Source organism: Ailuropoda melanoleuca, chromosome 2, assembly GCF_002007445.2.
Source record: "Ailuropoda melanoleuca isolate Jingjing chromosome 2, ASM200744v2, whole genome shotgun sequence".
In the NCBI taxonomy this organism is placed as follows: Eukaryota; Metazoa; Chordata; class Mammalia; order Carnivora; family Ursidae; genus Ailuropoda; species Ailuropoda melanoleuca.
Genome location: NC_048219.1, coordinates 2064949 through 2083418, shown reverse-complemented (window position 1 = coordinate 2083418; position 18470 = coordinate 2064949). Strand labels below are relative to the sequence as shown.

Genomic DNA, 18470 nt, shown 5'->3' with positions numbered 1-18470 from the left:
GGAAGAGCAGACAAAAATACAACACGGTCATTCTAAGTGATTAGCTCCGTGTTCCTGACTCAGAGTAAGCCCTCAGACGTTCATTTTCAGGAGTAGGTTAAAGGGGGGGAAAAAAAAGAAAACCACATCATTTTCACACAAAAAAATTATTCAGGATCCAGGCAAGGGTTTGGACGGGCTGTTGAGAGGAGCCCTGTTCATCTTTGATAGCTGGCTAACTGAACTGAAATATTACCAAGTTTGAGGATTTCATTTTTTTTAAGTTTTTTTTTTTTTAAGATTGAGGATTTCAAAACAAGTAAGGAACCAGATTCTTCTAGGAAAATGGATTGTGTCATTTACATCACAGAGAAGGAAGCCGCCCTGAGTGGGTGGATTGGCAATGGTAGGGGACATGCTTCCCACTTCCCAGCCGGGTAACTTTGTGCCTCAGTTTCCCTCCTTTGTAATGTGAGGATAACAGCTCTGGCCACACATGCCAGCTGTTAAGACCAGATGGGCAATTCCAGGTGAGGCATTGGGCCACCCCTGGCCTGGCAATGTTAGCAGGTATTAGTTAGCGTTGGTACACGTGGCGGGGGGGCACTCAAGGAGGTAGAGAAAACAGCTACAGCAGCGCTAAGTAGGACGGAGGGAGGCGAGGAAGACTCAGAATCTGCTGAGACACTTTCTGCCCAAAACGGTGGCAGGTGGGTAAGTTATTAACTCCTGTATGTTAAGAAGCCGGTGGTAAGTCAACGAGGGGAGGAGAGGTGGAAGGAGAAATGATAAATGATACTCAGAACGGCCAAGCCTGACAGTTCAGTGACAGCCAACAAGAGGCCTGGGGGATTACAGGACAGAGACCCGGGAGCCTCAGGCTGAGATATGAGAGGGCACCCACCCTGTTGTTTCCTAGACAAAGTGAAAAGGTGGATCAAAGAAGGCAAGAGACTGACTTAAAAGTCACATGGTAGATAGATCCTTTTAAAGGTTGGATTTATGGCTTTTCAAATAAAAGCCACCTAAACAATTTTTTAAAGAACATCAAATGTTTGAGGAGCTTTGCTGGCAACCCGCACACCTGACCTGGACGACTAACTGAGATCTAGGAGGATGAAGTTACTTCTGTGGAATTCCACCCACCCACCCACTCCCTGGGGTGGGGGCAGGGCCTCACTACAGGGTCAAGGAGGTCTTACTCCTAGAAATAGCCTCCCAGCCTCCCCTCCCCTTCCCTCTCTTCCCCGGGAGTACTGGGGAAGGGTTTGAACCCATCATGCCTACCCTCTGAACCTGTCTCAACTGCAAAAGCGCAGGAAGTGGGGAGGAGGTAAGGGATCAGAGATAATGCTGAAGGTACCTGGTACCTGGCAGGTACTTAACAAAATGCAAACCCACACGGGGCACATTTCTGAGCTCCTCTGCAAGCACAAGGACCCGGGGGCCGGCGGTTACTATCAGGTTGTCAGGTGGGGTCACTGACCTCCTTGTTCATCTTGTACCCCCAGAACAGTTGTGGAGACCTTCTAGAATCTCGCGTCCAGGCAGCAGCTTCCAGATCCCCCCACCCCCGTATTTAACCATGAGGCTTCATGGTCTCTAGACACTGCCCTCGAGCTCATCACAGTGACTCGTACGTCTGTGCTGCCACCACGACCCCTGCCTGTCATGGCTAGGCCTTGGCACTCAGCAAAGGGGGCCCAACAGAGCCCTGGGTTCGGAGTGCAAGATGGTGTTCCCTGTCTCAGAAAGTGAGTGACACCAGCACGCCGGTCTGTTGGGAGCATTTAGACGAGCTGGTACTAGTCCAGAAGTCCCTTCCCTGAGGGAGCTGCACAGTCTGCACCCAGGAGCACCCACAGCTGCCTGTCCCCAAGTGGGTAGGCCCCGGGCCCAGTGACCTGGGTCCTCACAGGCTGCTGCCGTCACCCCTAGACCTCTAGAGCCCTTAGGTTCTTCCCCAGGACCATCAGATCAGGAGAAAAGCTCCCTCCATGTAGCCACAGAAGAGGGACTGATGTCCACGTGTCCCACATTCCTACTGTGTGCCCCCTGAGGGCTGCCCCAAGCCTCATGCAGTCGTTCAGATGAGATCTGAGCCCTTCTTCCAAGGCCTCACAGCACCTCGCCCGGAAACTGCAAACTCAGAAGGGAGGCAGGTCCTGTCCATGAGGTAAGTGGGTCTGAGGGCGAAGGGAGCCGTGCGGACTGCGGTCAAGTGGACCCAGCAGCAGCTAATCAGCTCCAGCCGCGGTGGCCAGGCTGGGATGCGGCCCACTGTGGCCACATCTTCTGATCTTTCAAGAGAAGTAAGATGAAATCACTGGGCTGAGTAACAGCAACAACTAAATCAATGGGTTCAAATCAGTGCAGAAGTCAACAATCCCCCACAGCTGTCCCCTGCCCCATTTGGAGGGCGGTCTGTGATGTACCTTTAACAACCTAGGCCATAAATACGGGAAAGCCAAGAGACGAATGAGACCCATTCCTAGCCTTGCAGATGTCAGGCATTTGGGCTTACCAACAAGGACATGAGGCCCAGAGAGGAGAAGTGACTTGCCCAAGGTCATACCAGCAGTGTAACCAACAGCTCAGGACTAAAACCCTGCTCTCCTGCATTGAAGATCTTTTTTTTAAAGATTTTATTTATTTAACAGAGATAGAGACAGCCAGCGAGAGAGGGAACACAAGCAGGGGGAGTGGGAGAGGAAGAAGCAGGCTCCCAGCCGAGGAGCCTGATGTGGGGCTCGATCCCAGAATGCCGGGATCACGTCCTGAGCCGAAGGCAGACGCTTAATGACTGCGGCTACCCAGGCGCCCCAATGAAGATCTTTTTCCTACCAATCCACGCTGTCTGCATCCTCCCTGAATAATTCTTTCTTTTCAAAAAATAGATACACTACTGGGGCGCCTGGGTGGCACAGCGGTTGGGCGTCTGCCTTCGGCGCAGGGCGTGATCCCGGCGTTATGGGATCGAGCCCCACATCAGGCTCTTTCGCTATGAGCCTGCTTCTTCCTCTCCCACTCTCCCTGCTTGTGTTCCTTCTCTCGCTGGCTGTCTCTATCTCTGTCAAATAAATAAATAAAATCTTAAAAAAAAATAGATACACTATGGATGTACTACGGACATGAGACACCCCAAATTCAAGACAAGTGGTTCCTTTTAGCAAAGTCCTGGACCTTAGAGCAGAGAGACTGAATTCCCAGTCCAGCTCTGCTCTAAGCAGCCTGGTGACCCTGGGTGAGCTCCTTCCCCTCTCTGGGCCTCAGTCTCCCTAGTCTGCAAAGCAGCCAGTTGACCAAGCCAGCTTCTAAACACCGTCCAGCTCTGAAATCCCAGGCATCTATGAAGTACTCTCACGGCTCCGTACTTTGTGGTCGCAGACGAATATAAAAGAATAATAATAATAATAATAATGGGGAGGGCAAGCCCATATTCGCTGGGAAGGAACACTACAATTTTTAGTGAAACCTGACTCCTGGTTACTGGAATCCAGAAAGAACCATGGTAAGACTCAGGCAGTTTAACCACCATCCAACAGTTAAACAAAAACACATCTGGTTTAACTTCATTTTCCTCATCTCCTCCCCCAACCCCCTACCCTCATCTCAAATTTTACCCCTTAATTTGAGAAGTCAAATTAAATGCAAACAATTGATTTCATGCCACAGTGAGGTTGAGAATTTCAGCATGGAAAACTTTAAGCATGAACTTTTTCTGGGAGCAATCATGAAATGTTGGGGAGTGGTATGGGAAGGTGGAAAATACAGAGGCTGTTCTTGAGTGTTCTCTGGACACTGAACATTCATTCTATCAAAGTTACTAAGGGCCTACTGTGAAACCAACACTCAGAGAGACCAAGTGATTTGCCTCAGGTCGCACAGCGAGGACTGGAACCCAAGATGCTGACCCCAAAGCCAGGATCTCCCTGGCTGTCTGGGCCTTTTTACCTAAACAGGGCCTCTCTCCGGCCCTATGGATCCCCTGCTAGTGGTGCAGGAAAATACCCGGGACCAAAGAACTTCTCAGCCACCAACTCTGGTTCATCCCAGTGCTGGAAAACTATTTACGATCTTGCTGGCGCCTCAAAGCAGCTGCAAAGTACACATTATTAACCCACATTACAGATGATTTCCTCTCTGTGGCTCAGAGAGGGAAAGTGACTTGTACAGGGTCACACAGGAAAGCTGGGAATGAACCTCCAATCTACTGCCCCCAGCAAGCTACTGCCCCCTGTCCTCTAAAAGTCAGGATACCTCTAGAAGGGGGGGAAAAAAAAATGAAACCATACCGCCCAGCCCAGCTCCAGCCTGCCTGTGACTACGTTGCCCTGGTAAAGCTGAGTCAGCATTCCTGCGGCCAGGCCACGTGCAGATTTCTGAGCACTGGTTCTCAGCCCAGCTTGCTCACTCTCCCCGAAATGCTCTCTTCGAGCTCTGGGGTTTGTATTGATAACTTCAGTTGGGCCTGTTTCCAGGCAAACTCTGGGCTGTGCTGCTGGATTCTACTCCTAGATTATTAAAAGGACCTTATCCCCAGAAACGGGTAGAACACAGAGATCATTGGACTTGGAATTCTCGCTACCTGGTCCCTCACCCCAGCTCCCCCGGTAGCATCTGTGTGTCCTTGAGCAAATCCCTTCCCCTAAGACCAGTTTCCTCATAGGAAATATAAGGCGAGGCCAGCATCTAGCTTGCAGGGAATGTCGAATATGTAAGCCGCTGGACGGGCAGGGCTTGAGTTCTGTTTCACTCCATTTCCAAGCTAGGACCCAGTGAGGCAGAAGGACAGGCAGAGGGCAGGAGGCCCTGCAGAGAGAATAGCCCCAAACCTGTGCCTAGCACAGAGCTCCAGGCTCCTGACCAAGGCTGTGTCTAGGATAGGAGATGGCTTCTGAGTACGGGCAAGGGCACCGTGCCATCCTCCAGGGCAGCCCATAAGAGACTCGGCAGAGCCCGGGTGAAGGTGGGTGACCAGGGATCAGGGGCAGTGAATGACATAACCGTACACCCAGGGTTAGGGTTGCATTTTTTTGCTGAGATTAGAGCTGACCGTAGCCAACATTTTCTTAAGCATGGACACCAGCTAAACACCTTGCACGCATTAGTCGTACCCAGAACTGACCACCGGTAGGTAGTTTATTGATGTCCTCGGCTTAAAGAAAGATACTGAAGCACAACAGGGGACAACTCGTCTCAGGTCACACAGCTAGGTTGCCTGTTCTATTAGTGAGAACAAAACGTTGGCCAACCAATCTTACATGTGTTATTGCATTTTAATCTCCTCCCTTGTGAATTCCTTGATTCCAATTCTATGTGAATGTCCAAATATCGCTCTGTTCTCTTCATTGCTCTTTGGCCAGCACCTAGAACAGGGCTTGGCGCAAAGCTTCATATTTGTTGGAAAAAAGATAGTATTTTGTTTCTGGCCTCAGTTCAGTTTTATTCCTCCCAGGAGTCTTACGCATGAGGCATACTGGACGCTCACACCCGTCTCATTCCAGGGGCAGGGAAGTTGGGGAGCTGTGTTCAGGGACCTCTTCTGCTTAGTGAATTCAGGGGCATGAAGTTCAGGAAGAAAAAAAGGGACAGAGGGCCAAGATGGGCAGGGAGCAGAGTAGGTGGTGTGGGGACAACACAGGTGGGGAGGACTGAACATTTGGAGAAAGCAGGTTTGGAGGGTGGGTAGGAATAGAGTCGGACCTGAGGCTCTGCTCCTTTGTCTCTTGAGGGGTAGGGTGGAATCAGGAAGCTAAGGTTGGGTGGGTTAGAGTCTGGGTTCGAATCCTAATCTCATCACTTGCTTAATGTCTGTAAGCCTCAGTTTCCCCCTCTGTAAACCAGATGATGCATGCGAAGTGTTGGAGCAGGCCTGGCACACAGCAGGAACTCAGTGAACAGCTGTCATCCTGGCTAGTGTGGGAACCAACCCTTGACTCCCTGGGAAGCCTGCCCACCTGCGGCTTCCCCCCCCCCTTCCAGGCCCAAAGCCCTTTCTGGCCTGAGACCGGCCCCCTCTTTTGATCTCTAGCGTTTTCCTCCTCCAGCCAGAGGCCTTTGTAAAGGCCCCCTCCCCATTATGTGTTGGAAAAGGGTCAGAAGGGACAATGACAGGGCTTTTCTCAGCTTCCACTCCCATCATTGTGACCAGGCACTGAACTGGTTTTTATTTAAACTGGGCATGGGAACCAACTCTGGGCGACCCACTCACCTGAGCACTGCCAGAGGTGATGGCAGAGCCAGAGGGGAGTCGTAGGCTCCCTCAGCTTCTACGGCTCCAGAGTTTTGCCCTCACGGCTGCTGTGCCCACCCCAACTCCCAAACACCCACTCGCCAGATGTCCCCTCCCCCCACCCCACCCCCATCGAGCGGCTCCCGGACGCCCAGCGCATCCCTCCCTCTACTCATCCGGGTTCTGGCCCAAACTACTTTGGACCCCACAGGGACACACCAGCCTCCTCCCCAGGCGGCAGTGGCGTGATCTAGAGGTTCCCCGGTAGGAGGCATGGCAGGGCACCGGCTTGGTTGCTGGGATTGGCAGCCTGAGTCTCTTGATCTCCCAACAAGAGGGTATCATCTGGGCTGCTCAGTCACGGGACACCCGGGAGAGGCGCGTAGATGGAAGGTGTAAGTCCCGGGCAGAGACCCGGGAGGCAGGAGGCCCCAGGGCTACAGCCGCAGCCCCGAACACGGTCCCCTTAGCTCGTGGTCCCCGCGGGCGCCACGTCCAACCTCCAGCCCGACTCGGCGCGCTGCCGGGAGCCCCGGATGCGCGCGAGGCGGTAACGGGACAGGTGCCTGAGGGTCCCGAATGAGTTGCCCTGGGTGGTGTGGAGACGCGGAGGTCCGCTCCCTGACATTTATATCCATCCTCGCCGCCAACCCCGGACGAGCGGAGGATGTAGGAGGGGCCGGGATCGACCACGTCCCCAGGGGTCCCGGAGAGCCGGGGGACGGCACAGAGTCCTTACCTGAGCAGAGGTCGTGGGCGAGGAGCTGTCCTGGGACAAGCGACGTGGGGTCGGTGCGCTGGCACCGACGGCGCGCAGTGGCGGGAGCGCAACGCTGCCGGGGCCACCTCCCCCGCGGGCTTATAAAGGCGGCCGAGGGGCCCGGAGAGCAGCCGGGGCAGCCCGCCCCCGCCCCCGCCCGAGAACCAACCTCTGAGCTCTCACTCTCGACCAGGCAGCAGCCCTCAGGCCCCGTGTGGCAGCTGAGCCTGCGGGNCCGCCCCGCCCCCGCCAGAGTTCGGCCGGCCGACCGGGCCATGCGGCCAGGGCGCCCCCTGCCGGGAAGCGCGCCGCCCCCTCCCCGCCCCCCACGCCCGGCTGCTCCGGGAGGGATGGAGGGGTGCGGCTGCCTGCGCCTTTCCAGTCCCGCGCGCTCCCGGGCCCCTCTCCACCTCCCGGCTTCCCGCGGGGCCTCTGCCCCTCCGGTTCTGCGAGGTCGGGCGGATTCCCGCCTCTGCGCGCGTATCCCGGTCGTCTTGATCTCTGGCTCCAACTTCGTTCTGTGTCTCTATGGTCTTCCTCCTGCCCTCGGTCTTGTCTGCCCCTTTCTGTGTGTCTGTCTGTGTCTGTCTACCTGGCTTTCTTCGGGTCTCTCCATATTTCTGTCCATCTTTATCCACGTGTCCTCTGTCACTGTCCACCTGTGTGTCTGACTCTCCCTGCCCTCTCTCTCCTCCCACTTCAGCCCAGACCGCTAGCCCTCTTTCCTGCTGGTTCTCTTCCCTGCCCTCGGACTGTCTCCTTGGCTAGGGCCAAAGGAAGCGGAGGATGACCTAGGAGGGGTGGCTTCCGGAGGGGAGCCTCTGCTGGACAGGGGCTGTTACCTCTTCTCTCCTGAGAGGGAAGGGGCCAGCCGGGGTTCATGCTGACTTGTCCCAGCCAGAGTCCGAGGCACAAGCCTCCTGGGTGACAGAGGAGGAAGCCACACTTTCCAGGCAATGGAGTCAGACAGCCAGGGTTCAACACTCCACCCTGGTGACCTTGGACAAGTCACTCGGCCCCTGTGGATCCCTGCTGCTCAGCCGGCAGACACTGTCTCCCCTGGCTTCCCGCACCACGTGCTGGGAGAGTCATATGAGACAGTGGTTGAAAAGTACACAGGAAACTCTAAAATTCTAGATAAATGTGAGGGGGGTGGACAGCAGCAGATGCTGAGTGCTATAGGCCCCATCCCTGCTCCCCAGGGACCAGCCCCCCCATGGGCAGGTGTAGGGAGGATTTGCTCCCTTTCCCTGAGAACCAGACTGAGTTTGAATTCTGACAATCTTCCGCCAAACCCCCAAGCTCTGTTTGAATGCTTCCAGTGACAAAGAACTCACAGCCTCCCAAGAAAAGGGTATTCTTAGTGGCCCTTAGGGCCGCCTGGAGCAATTTGTGCCTCTAACCCACAACAGGCAGAGATTTGAAGGCAGTCATCTTGGGTCCCCCAGATCCCTGCCATCCTCAGTATCTAAGCCCCAATTTCCCCGCAGCCACCTTTTCCTGAAGGTGAGGAGGGGATCAAGTCCAGAGTGGAGGGGAGACCATGTTAGTACCAGCAGAACCGATACCAGCCCAGAACCCCGTTACCTGCTCCATGGCAGCTCAGGGCCAGGCATCCTGCATATAGTATCTCCCAACAATCCCATTTTACAGAAGAGAAAACAGAGGCCCAGAAAGAGCCTATGCTGTATCAGTAAGATTGGAGCCAGAACTGGGGCCTGGCGCCAGAAACCAAGAATGTCTTTGTATTTGTTTTTCTTCCTGTAGTTTTAGCGATTGATAATGTTTCTTTATTTATAGGAATGATACAAACTTTCTTTTTTTTTTTTTTAAGATTTTATTTATTTATCTGACAGAGGGAGACAGCCAGCGAGAGAGGGAACATAAGTAGGGGGAGTGGGAGAGGAGGAAGCAGGCTCCCAGTAGGGAGCCCAATGTGGGGGCTGGATCCCAGGACAACAGGATCACACGCTGAGCCAAAGGCAGACGCTTAACAACTGACCCACCCAAGCGCCCCCAAAGTTTCCTTTTTGACATAAGTTTTTTAAAAAGTTGATCAAAACATTGAGTAAATATTATTTATTTATGTATTTAATGGGTCAAGTTATTATGGCGAAAATCATGGAGATGGCAAATGGATGCGGTGTAGGAAATACAACACTTTTGCATAAGATGCTGTGGGTGAAAAACATCCAGAACTGAGCCCAGAATCCAGGAGGGGCTCTGTCGTTGCTTACAAACGCCAAGGAAGGGTTTAGTGATACCAGGAAGCTTGAGATGGTGTCATCATCAGTGAGCCGGGGGCAAACCCGCAGGCATGGAAAGTCTGCCTGTCGCAGCCTGGACAGAGGCTGGGAGGCTGAGCCAGCAGGAAGTTGGGGGAAGCCCTTCCCACCTATCATGAGTTCCCAGCACCTGCCCCTGACTTCTGATTTCCCCAAAGCTATGGTGACAGCTCTTCTAGTTGCACCACATGGCCAGCTTTGGGCCCTCTGTGTCTGGGTGATTTTCCCCAAGGTACCACCCCTGCTGGGGAGTCCACTGATGGGTTATCAACAAGAGGAACCGCTGCCTGGGCAGCCCTGCCACCTTCCTCCCTTACCTCTCCTATCCTGCTCCTGGGCTTTGTCCCGCAAGGAAAATTCAACGGAGGTGGGGGCAGGGGACACCCAGCAGCCATCGTTGCCCCTGCTCCCTGGGTACCTCCCCTCCTGGGGCTGTCAGCGTAGCAGCCGGGAGGCCTGGATGGGAAATCAGGAACCCCACCCTCCAACCCTGCCCTAGCTTTCCGGGGAGGGGGGGTTGCTGAGAAGGTCACTCTCCCTGCCTCGGTTCAGATGCCCTCTGGCTGGTTGGACTGACAATCTCTAAGTCCAGCTGAGATTCCAGGATTCCAGGACCCTTGGCTGGTTGTAAGCAATTCATTACATTAGGTTTCTCCGCATCTATACATACCTTGTCTTGGGGGCTCTGTTTCCTTGTCGGAAAAATAAGCAAATTGGACTGTTTGACCTCCAAGCTCTCTTTGCTCTAAGAACTAATGATCTAATGATCCTTATAACAGTTTTTTTTTTTTTTTAAGATTTATTTAGTTTAGAGTGAGAGAGAATGAAAGAGAGAGACAGAGCACGGGCAAGGAGAGGGGCAGGGGGAGAGGGAGAGAATCTCAAGCAGACTCCCCGCCTGAGAGTGGAGCCTGATGTGGGGCTGGATCTCAGGACTCTGAGATCATGATCTGAGCCGAAAACAAGAGTTGGACCCTCAACCAAATGAGCCATCTAGGCGCCCCTGACAACAGTTTTGTGCGGTGGACAAGGCAGGTACTCATAATCCCCACAGATGAGGAAACTGAAGGCCAAAGATGTTATTTACCTGAAGGTCAGGATCAAAGCTGGGGCTTTTTCTATTTTTTTCTACTCATTCATTTTTTCCATATTTATTAAGAGCATGCTTTGAGCCCCCTGCTTTTAGCAAGGCCTGAAGTTTACCAGGCATCAGAAGCCAAGTTTCAGGGGCACCTGAGTGGCTCAGTCAGTCGGTTAAGCATCTGCCTTCAGCTCAAGTCATGATCCTGGGGTCCTGGGATTGAGCCCCGTGTCAGGCTCCCTGCTCAGTGGAGAGCCTGCTTCTCCCTCTGCCTCTGCTGCTCACCCTGCTTGTACTCTCAATCTCTCTCTGTCAAATAAATAAAATCTTAAAAACAAAAAACAAAAAAACCCCACCAAGTTGGAGGTGAGAAGGCCAGGAGGCCCAGAGTTTTAATTCTCAATTCCACTGCCCCTTGGGTGGCCTCCTGCAGTGGGAAATGCTCTGATGGAGGGCACATGTGGGTCAAGTCCTGGGTGGAGAGGGAGGAAGGAGAAAGAACAGAGAGAGAAGAGACGCCAACTCTGAGGTCTATTTCTTGCAGGGGGGGGGGGAGTGAGGAGTCAGCTCTGTTGCGGGGCTGGGGAAACACTCCCCAAACTCTAGGAGGATATTTAAAGGGGATGGGAGTGGGAAACGCTTTGCCTGTTTTGACCCTTGTATTCGAAGGATCGTTTTACCTCAAGCCCAGGCATGACCAAAGTTTCAAGCCAGTTGCCTCCCAGTGCCCCCTCCAGCCCCACCTTCAACTCTGTAGAATAATGAACTGAGAAGACTGAGGACAAGGCACTTTCATTAAACCAACAGGATGCCCAGCACTACTGAAACACTGACTTCGTGACAGGTCCTGGTCTAAGTCTTTTGTCCCTATTAACCCAGCTATTCTTACTCCTCACAGCAACCCTACTGAGTACTCTGGACTTCGTTCCCACATTACAGGTGAGGAAACGGAGGCATATACACGCTGTCATTGGCAGACGTGCCCGCCAGCCTGGTGGGAAACTCGATCTCTCTTGTTCCTCTCCGCAACACTGAGGCTGCATGGTGAATGTCCCTCCTGGCTTCTCAAAGGCAGGAGCACTCGGATCAGAGAAGCTTAACAACTGGGTTCATTCAACCAATATTTATTAGATGCCTGGTCTGCGCCAGGCACTGTTCTAGGAACTGGGGACACAAGTGAATAAAAGATTTCTGTCCTCATGGAGCTGACATTCTGCTTAGGGAAGACATAATAAACAATAAGCGTTATAGATACGTGTATTATAGAGTCCGTTGGATGTTAAGGGAGTGGGTAAAAAGCTACAAGGAGGAACGAGAGTGCCAAGTGGGGGCAGACTGTGCCAGTAAATAAGGTGTTGAAGAGCTAGAAGACGACACCGCAGCAAAGATGAAAGGCAGCAGAGAGCCAGCTGGAGGCCCCCCAGTCAGAGGAGAACCTGAGCCGCCTATGTCTGATGCCCGGGCTTTTGAGCTGTCTGTGACATGCCCTCCCAGTACCCATTCTCCCCTCCAAGCCTCGTCCCCGCCCTGGCTTCCACCCCAGTGCTAGGTTTACTCCCTAATCCCGCCCCAGCCCCTGCCTTAATCCCATCTGGAGCCTAGTCCTTGCTCCAGCCCCCATCTTCTCTTAGTCCAATCTTTCAGGCAGTACTAACCCAAGGTGTCATTTCACAGCACAGCTCCATCACCAGTTCCAGGTCCCTCCTAGCTGGCAGCGTGCAGCTCAGTACCCTAAGAACAGGCCAGTCCCAGCTGCTCTTAAAGGGAGCTCTCCACACAAAAGGGGAAGCCCGCTTGTGAGAAACCCCATTGTCCAGGGAACAATGTCCCTATTTTCTCCTTTATTTCTAAAAGGACTTGTGAGCAGCCTCTGAGCTCCGAGCTCCCAGCTCTGAAAGGGAGCGTGTTGCTTCCTATTCTCAGCCCTGGAGAAGTCTGTACCCCAAAAGGAAGGGTCAAGGGCATCTTCTGGAGGCTGGATTCCAGAGGCCAGAGTAGATTCAGGCAGGCCCGGCCTTAGCAGTCCCGTGGCACTACCAGAATGGAGGCAAGAGAGAAGCTATCCCTAATAAGTAGGAGAAAAGCTGGCTATCCCCAGGATAGCAAGGGAAAGCGCATTCTCCAAACCGCCCAAACACACAGGGTTTTCATCATCTCTCATCAAATCTTCCCTGAAGATTTGTCCGTCCTCCTGCCTGTGCCTCGGCCTATCTACCCACCTCCCTGTCTTCCGTGGACACATCTGAGATGGGACTTGGAGATGTTCCCGCTGGAGGCTGCACCACTTTCGCCCCTCACTTCCTGTTAGATGCAGTCAGGAACCTGAGGATACTTTAGGGCGTGGACAATAGCAGGCCGACATCGGTAGATTGAGCTTTATGAATAAGCAACCTTAAATTCTACATTTAAAGGCTTAGTAAGTGTCTAATCTATTTGCTTTTAGTCAAATACATGGGTTAGTCACCCAAGCCAGAGACTGCCACATCTTTGCATCCAGAACATGGCCTATCTCCTGACAACTGGCCTTGGGCTCAGTGCATCCCCCTGCCCTTGCTTTCATGGATGGCCTTCACCTTGATATCTTAAAGCTGTGGCAAGGGTGGAGAGGTACCACTGATTGGCCTCTTGTCCTGAGGCTACATCCCGGTAGAAGCAAAAGAGTAGGACTGGGCGTGTTTATCAGACAAAGAATGCCTGACAGGATATGCTTGTGAGGGACTGGGAGGGGGGGTTGGGTTCAGTTTTATCTCCTGCCAAGGCTTGCACTTCCTGGCATGCGCTTACACTAAATACAGTTTGACGTAGAAAGTTCCCCTTTTCAACAGGAATTCTGGACCCACCATCAACTTGGATTGTAGGTAGAAAGGGCTTCTCTTAGCAAAGCTCTCACACTTCCTTCCTTCCTTTCAAACAGGCCTATTTCCAAGGAATCCTGTCTCTCTTGCAGGAATTTACTAATGACTACAAGAAAGGAACAACCATTCCAAAATCTGGAAATTTTCCCGCAAGTCTCCTTACAGAGCAGCCTTATAGGCACCTGGCTTGAATTCTAAGATTCAAAGGACTCTGTCACCACCAGCTATTTGAGAAATGCCAGCTTCTCAGCCAAGAGCCTGGGGGCCCCCTATGCCGTCCCTACCTCCTCAGCCCCTCAAACTCTGGGGTCTATGACTCACAATGTCCCACCTCTGGCCCCAGCTTCTTTATCGGCTAGGAAGTTGTAACTGACAGAAAATCCACTTCTCAGACTGGTCCTGAAAACAGGGAATTCACGGGCACACGGAATGAAAAAGTCTATGTTCAGGAGAGAGGCTTTTCTCAGTGGCCCAGTGATGTAATCGGGACCTGGTTTTCTTTTTCCATTTCTCAGCTCCTCTTCCTTCTTCTCGTCCTGGTCTCATTCTCACCCAGGCCAATGTTGCCAGCTTACAGAAATCACCTTTAACATATCCAAAAGAGCAGAAATCTATTTCCCCAAACAGACACAAGTCTTAGGATTGACCCGCCCTCCGTCGTGGACTCCCTAACACAGTCACCACAATGACTGACTCAAGCCGAGCCAGGCCCACTGGTGGAGATGGGATGGGATTCAGTTCACCCAATCTGCTCTGAAAGAAGAGGGGAGTGAGTGCTGGGGAGACAACTCACGAATACCCCCCACGCAGTGGCTTTAGGACTTAGGCAAGTACTCACTCGCTTGCATTTATGGAGGACTTTATACTTGCCAAAGCACTTAGAAGTAAATAATAATAAACGTATTTTATATGTGTAAAGTACAATCTGTTTTAAAATATATAAATCATTATGTTCATGCTAGAAAGTTTATTTTATTTTATTTTAAGATTTTATCTATTCATTTGACAGAGAGAGCAAGAGAGCACGAGCACAAGCAGGGGGAATGGCAGGCAGGGGGAGAGGGAGAAGCAGGCTCCCAGCTGAACAAGAAGCCCAAGGCTGGGGCTGATCCCAGGACCCTGGGACCATGACTAGAGCCAAAGGCAGATACCGAACCAACTGAGCCACCCAGGTGCCCCTATGCTAGAAAGTTTAAACGCAAAGGGAAAGTAAATCAAAACACCCTGTAATCTTGTCACACAGAAATATCCCATTTAACACCTTGGCATTTATCTTTCCAGATTTAAAAACAAAACAATACAAAAACTCTTAAAGAATGGGATCATAGGGGGCACCTGGGTGGCTCATTCGGTTAAGCGTCTGCCTTCGGCTCAGGTCATGATTTCCAGGTCCTGGGATTGAGCCCCGCGTCGGGCTCCCAGCTCAACAGGGAGTCTGCTTCTCCCTCTCCCTCCGCCTCTTCCTTTGCTTGTGCTCTCTCTCTCTCTCAAATGAATTTTAAAAATCTTAAAAAAAAAAAAAAAGAATGGGATCACAGGATACACACTGAGGGTCCCTGCTTTTCTCATGTAATCATGTAAACGTTTTCCCAATCCCTACCAGGATTTTAAACCCTCTGGATGCATTATCTCATTTTTTCCTCTGGATAGGGATTATTATGAATGATCCCCTTCTACAGATAATGAAACAGAGGCTTGAAGAACAAGTCAAGAGCAGGCAGCCGGCACGCAATTCCGAGCCCCTGACCATGGCGCCTCACGGCCTCCGAGTGGGAGAGGAAGGACGCGCTACTGCTCATTCACAAAGTACCCAGCAAGTGCTCCTGGAAGGTGAGAGTGACCACGTGCCACACTTCCAGGACAGTTCAGTCTCCTTTCCAGCCTCCTCTTTGGTGGTTCCTGAGGGCTCCAAGCATGCAGAGGAAGGAGAGCCAGTGGTTTAATCTTTACCACCCCAAAGTGCAGTGTCATGGAAACCGAGGGACTCCAGACTCTTCCTCTATCTCTAAGGGTGGGGGTGGTATTGAGGGTAGGGCAGAGGGCAAACACTTCACCTCAGCTGCCAACTCCTCCAGCTTGCCTTGTTCTGTGTAGGTGTAGAACTGGAGTAAGCATGTGATAGTTGGTATCAGGAGGCCTGGGCCCCTACCTCCCAGCACCTTCTACTGATAAGGCTGTAGTGATAGATAGTGACCCAGACTCTGAATCAGACTGCCTGGGTTCAAATCTGACTTCAGGTATGTGACCTTGAACAAGTGAGCAGTGTGACCTGAGTTCCTTCTGCTGTGAAATGGGCATAGTACATACCACATCGAATTGTTGAGAAGTTTAAGACAATCTATATAAACCCCTTTGGAAGGGTGTATCGTACATAATAAGCATTCAGTAAATATCAGCTACTACCATTATCATTTTATTAGCTATCTGTAATGAGGATTCTAGTTGCAGGTAACAGAAAACCACTCCCGCTGGACTAACACAAACGAGGAATTTACTAAAAGGTTTGTCCATGACAGCCAAGGGCAGGGAGGCTGCCAGGCCTCCAGAAGAAACTGGAGGCAGGGATTTGATAAGTCACCCATCCAAACCACTTCCCTTCTCTGAGTTTCTCTGCACCTGCTTCACGCTCCTCTCCCTGAGGACCCGCTTCCCCGCTTCCCTGCTTCCCAGTCTTTGCAGCCGTACCTCGCCTCCCCAGGGCTGCCTACCAACCTGCAGAAGGCGTTGCAGTGTGGGTGCCCAGGAGAGAGAATCGGATTGGCCCAACTGGGTCACATGGCCAATCCTGGGCCAATCAACTCTGGACCGGGGCGGGGCCATGCCGTGCCGACATGGCAGCTCTTGGCAAAGGAGTGGTGGGCTTGGGAGTGGGTCTAGACCCAGGTGATGGGATTCCCTCATTCCACTTTGTTCCTTGCAAACCACTTTTACTCCTTGATTCTCAAAGTGAGAAACCATACTCTTGTCCTCACTCCACACTTACGTAGAGGGCCTGCTTGCCGTTTCCTTTGTCCCGGGGGAAGCCTAACTGCGGTACCCATTGCTCTAAGTAGCCGGCCCAGGACACCCTGCACGCGCACGCGCACGCGCAACCCCTGGACACAGCTGACTGCATCAAGTTCAGCCAGAACTTGGACTTGTCTTCTAACTCCATCTGAACTAAGAAACTGCGAGGGGAGGGCAGGTTCTCCTTGGGGGGGGGCGGGGAGGCATGTGGAGCCGGGCGGAACCTGAGGACGTGGAGCATGACCATGGAGGGAGGAGAAGGGCGCAGTCACTCAGAGAGAAACTGAGGTAAGAGTGACCTGCTGCCTGAGACACTGAGCGAGTAGCTCCAGCCTCCGCCTCTCCCGTCTCTGCCTCCAGCACAAAAGGGCCTGGCAGAGTTTAATTTCCTGGGCTCTTGGAGATCCCTGGAATTTCCAGTTACAGCCTCACAATTCCCTCTTACCCCAATTTTTGTTTTGTGTTACCAAAAATGCCCTACGCGGGAAAATTCACTTCCTCATTTCTCCCTAAGACGAGCCACAAATCATCCAACTTCCTTATTTCTTCAGGGAGCGAAGAGAAGCACCCACCCCCTTATTTCTCCAGCTTAACGCCACTGGGGGATGTGCAGGCCTGTGCTCATGCGTGTGCCTAGAGCGTGCACCAGAATCCCATCCATTTAAGGACACTCCAAATGCTGGTTCGCACCACAATACTCTTCTTGTCTTGGTATCACCTGATCTTCCCGGGAGGGAGGGCATAGAACGCAACTTGCCCAAAATGGCCTGTAGAAAAGAACATTATGGCCTCCCACCCCAGAGCGTGGGCACTGCATTCCTGAGGGCAGCACAGGAGGGTCTTTAGAATGGGGGACCTTCTCCTGGCCTCAGAGTCGGGCTGGTCATGACACGTCAAAGCAGGGCCAGAGTAGGACTTTCAGGAAATGATTTCCTCCAAGCACCAGTCTTGGTGCTTCTGCACTTAGATAAAGGAGCCGCTACAGAAGCTACTGTATACCAGGCAACCATTCACCTGCAAACGTTCCACCTGCCTGGGAGTGGCTCTACCTAGCTCTCTTCCTCCCCTACAATCTCCCCATCATGCCCAAGGAGCTCAACCTAGACCGGTCCCACCCTCTTCTCTCCTCCAACAGGTCTTCAATGAAGAGCTATTCAGATTCAATGAAGATTTTTTAGCACCTACTGTGTGCTAGGACCTGTCTATAATTAAATTATACATGCACTTAGTCTCTCCTTTTTCTTTTTTTTTTTTAAGTAGGCTCCACAGGGGGCACCTGGGTGGCTCAGCCGGTTGGGCATCCGACTCTGGGTTTCGGCTCAAGTCATGGTCTCAGGGTTGTGGCATTGAGCCCCATGTCAGGCTCTGGGCTTCGCAGGAGTCTGTCTGAGATTCTGTCTCTCCCTCTCCCTCTGCCCCTCCCCCTGCTCACACTCTCTCTCTACATCTCTCTGAAGTCAATAAATGAAATCTTTAAAAAAAATTTTTTTTTAAATAAAGTAGGCTCCCCGGGCAACATGGGGCTTGAACTCATGACCCCGAGATCAAAAGTCAAATGCTCTAATGGCGGAGCCAGCCAGATGCCCTGAGTCCCTCCTTTTCAGGAACCAGTGGTAACACTGAAATCTGATTTATGAAATGACAAGGTTGGACAAGGCATGGTCTACGGCCCTGCCCTGCTCTGATACACTGTGAGGTGTCTCGTCACAACTCTGCATTATGATAATGACTGGCGGACTGTTCTTCTTCTACACCTGTGTTTCCTGATCTCTCCTTGTCCCCAACACAGAGGGTGCGCGTGGAGTAAACTGGGATTGTTTGCTGAAAATCCAGCTAATCCCAGGACAAAAGGCAAAGTCCCGACTCGCTGCCTAAAAGGGTGATGTCAGACTACCAGCACGGAGTGACCCTGATAGGTGACACACCAACATTCTGATCCTGGGTGCAGCAGCAGTCCCCGCGCAGGGCTAGGTCATACTTCCACCCTGCCCCACCCTCCCTTAGCAAGCCGCGTTTAGGCTAATGTGCCCGGGACACCAGGAAGGTAAAAGAATCTCCCCAAATCCAAACAGAACTCAAGAACATGGGGCGCCCGGGGGGCTCAGTCAGTTAAGCGTCCGCCTTCAGCTCAGGTCATGATTCCGGGGTCCTGGGATCGACCCTGCGTCAGGCTCCCTTCTCAGCGGGGGAGTCTGCTTCTCCCTTTCTCTCTCTCCCTGCTCATGCTCTCTCTCTCTCTCACTCTCTGTCAAATAAATAAATAAAATCT

At 52.3% G+C, this 18470-nt stretch overlaps 1 protein-coding gene across 1 annotated transcript in view; it reads right to left on the bottom strand.

The window, feature by feature from the left end:
• The window catches only part of ALPL (alkaline phosphatase, biomineralization associated), a 53108-nt gene extending 45998 nt beyond the window's left edge, over nucleotides 1-7110 (bottom strand). The window contains exon 1 of the mRNA XM_002919520.4: nucleotides 6954-7110. The gene's annotated coding sequence lies outside the window, so the exon portion shown is untranslated. The remainder of the gene's footprint in view (nucleotides 1-6953) is intronic.
• Nucleotides 7111-18470: the final 11360 nt, after the last annotated feature.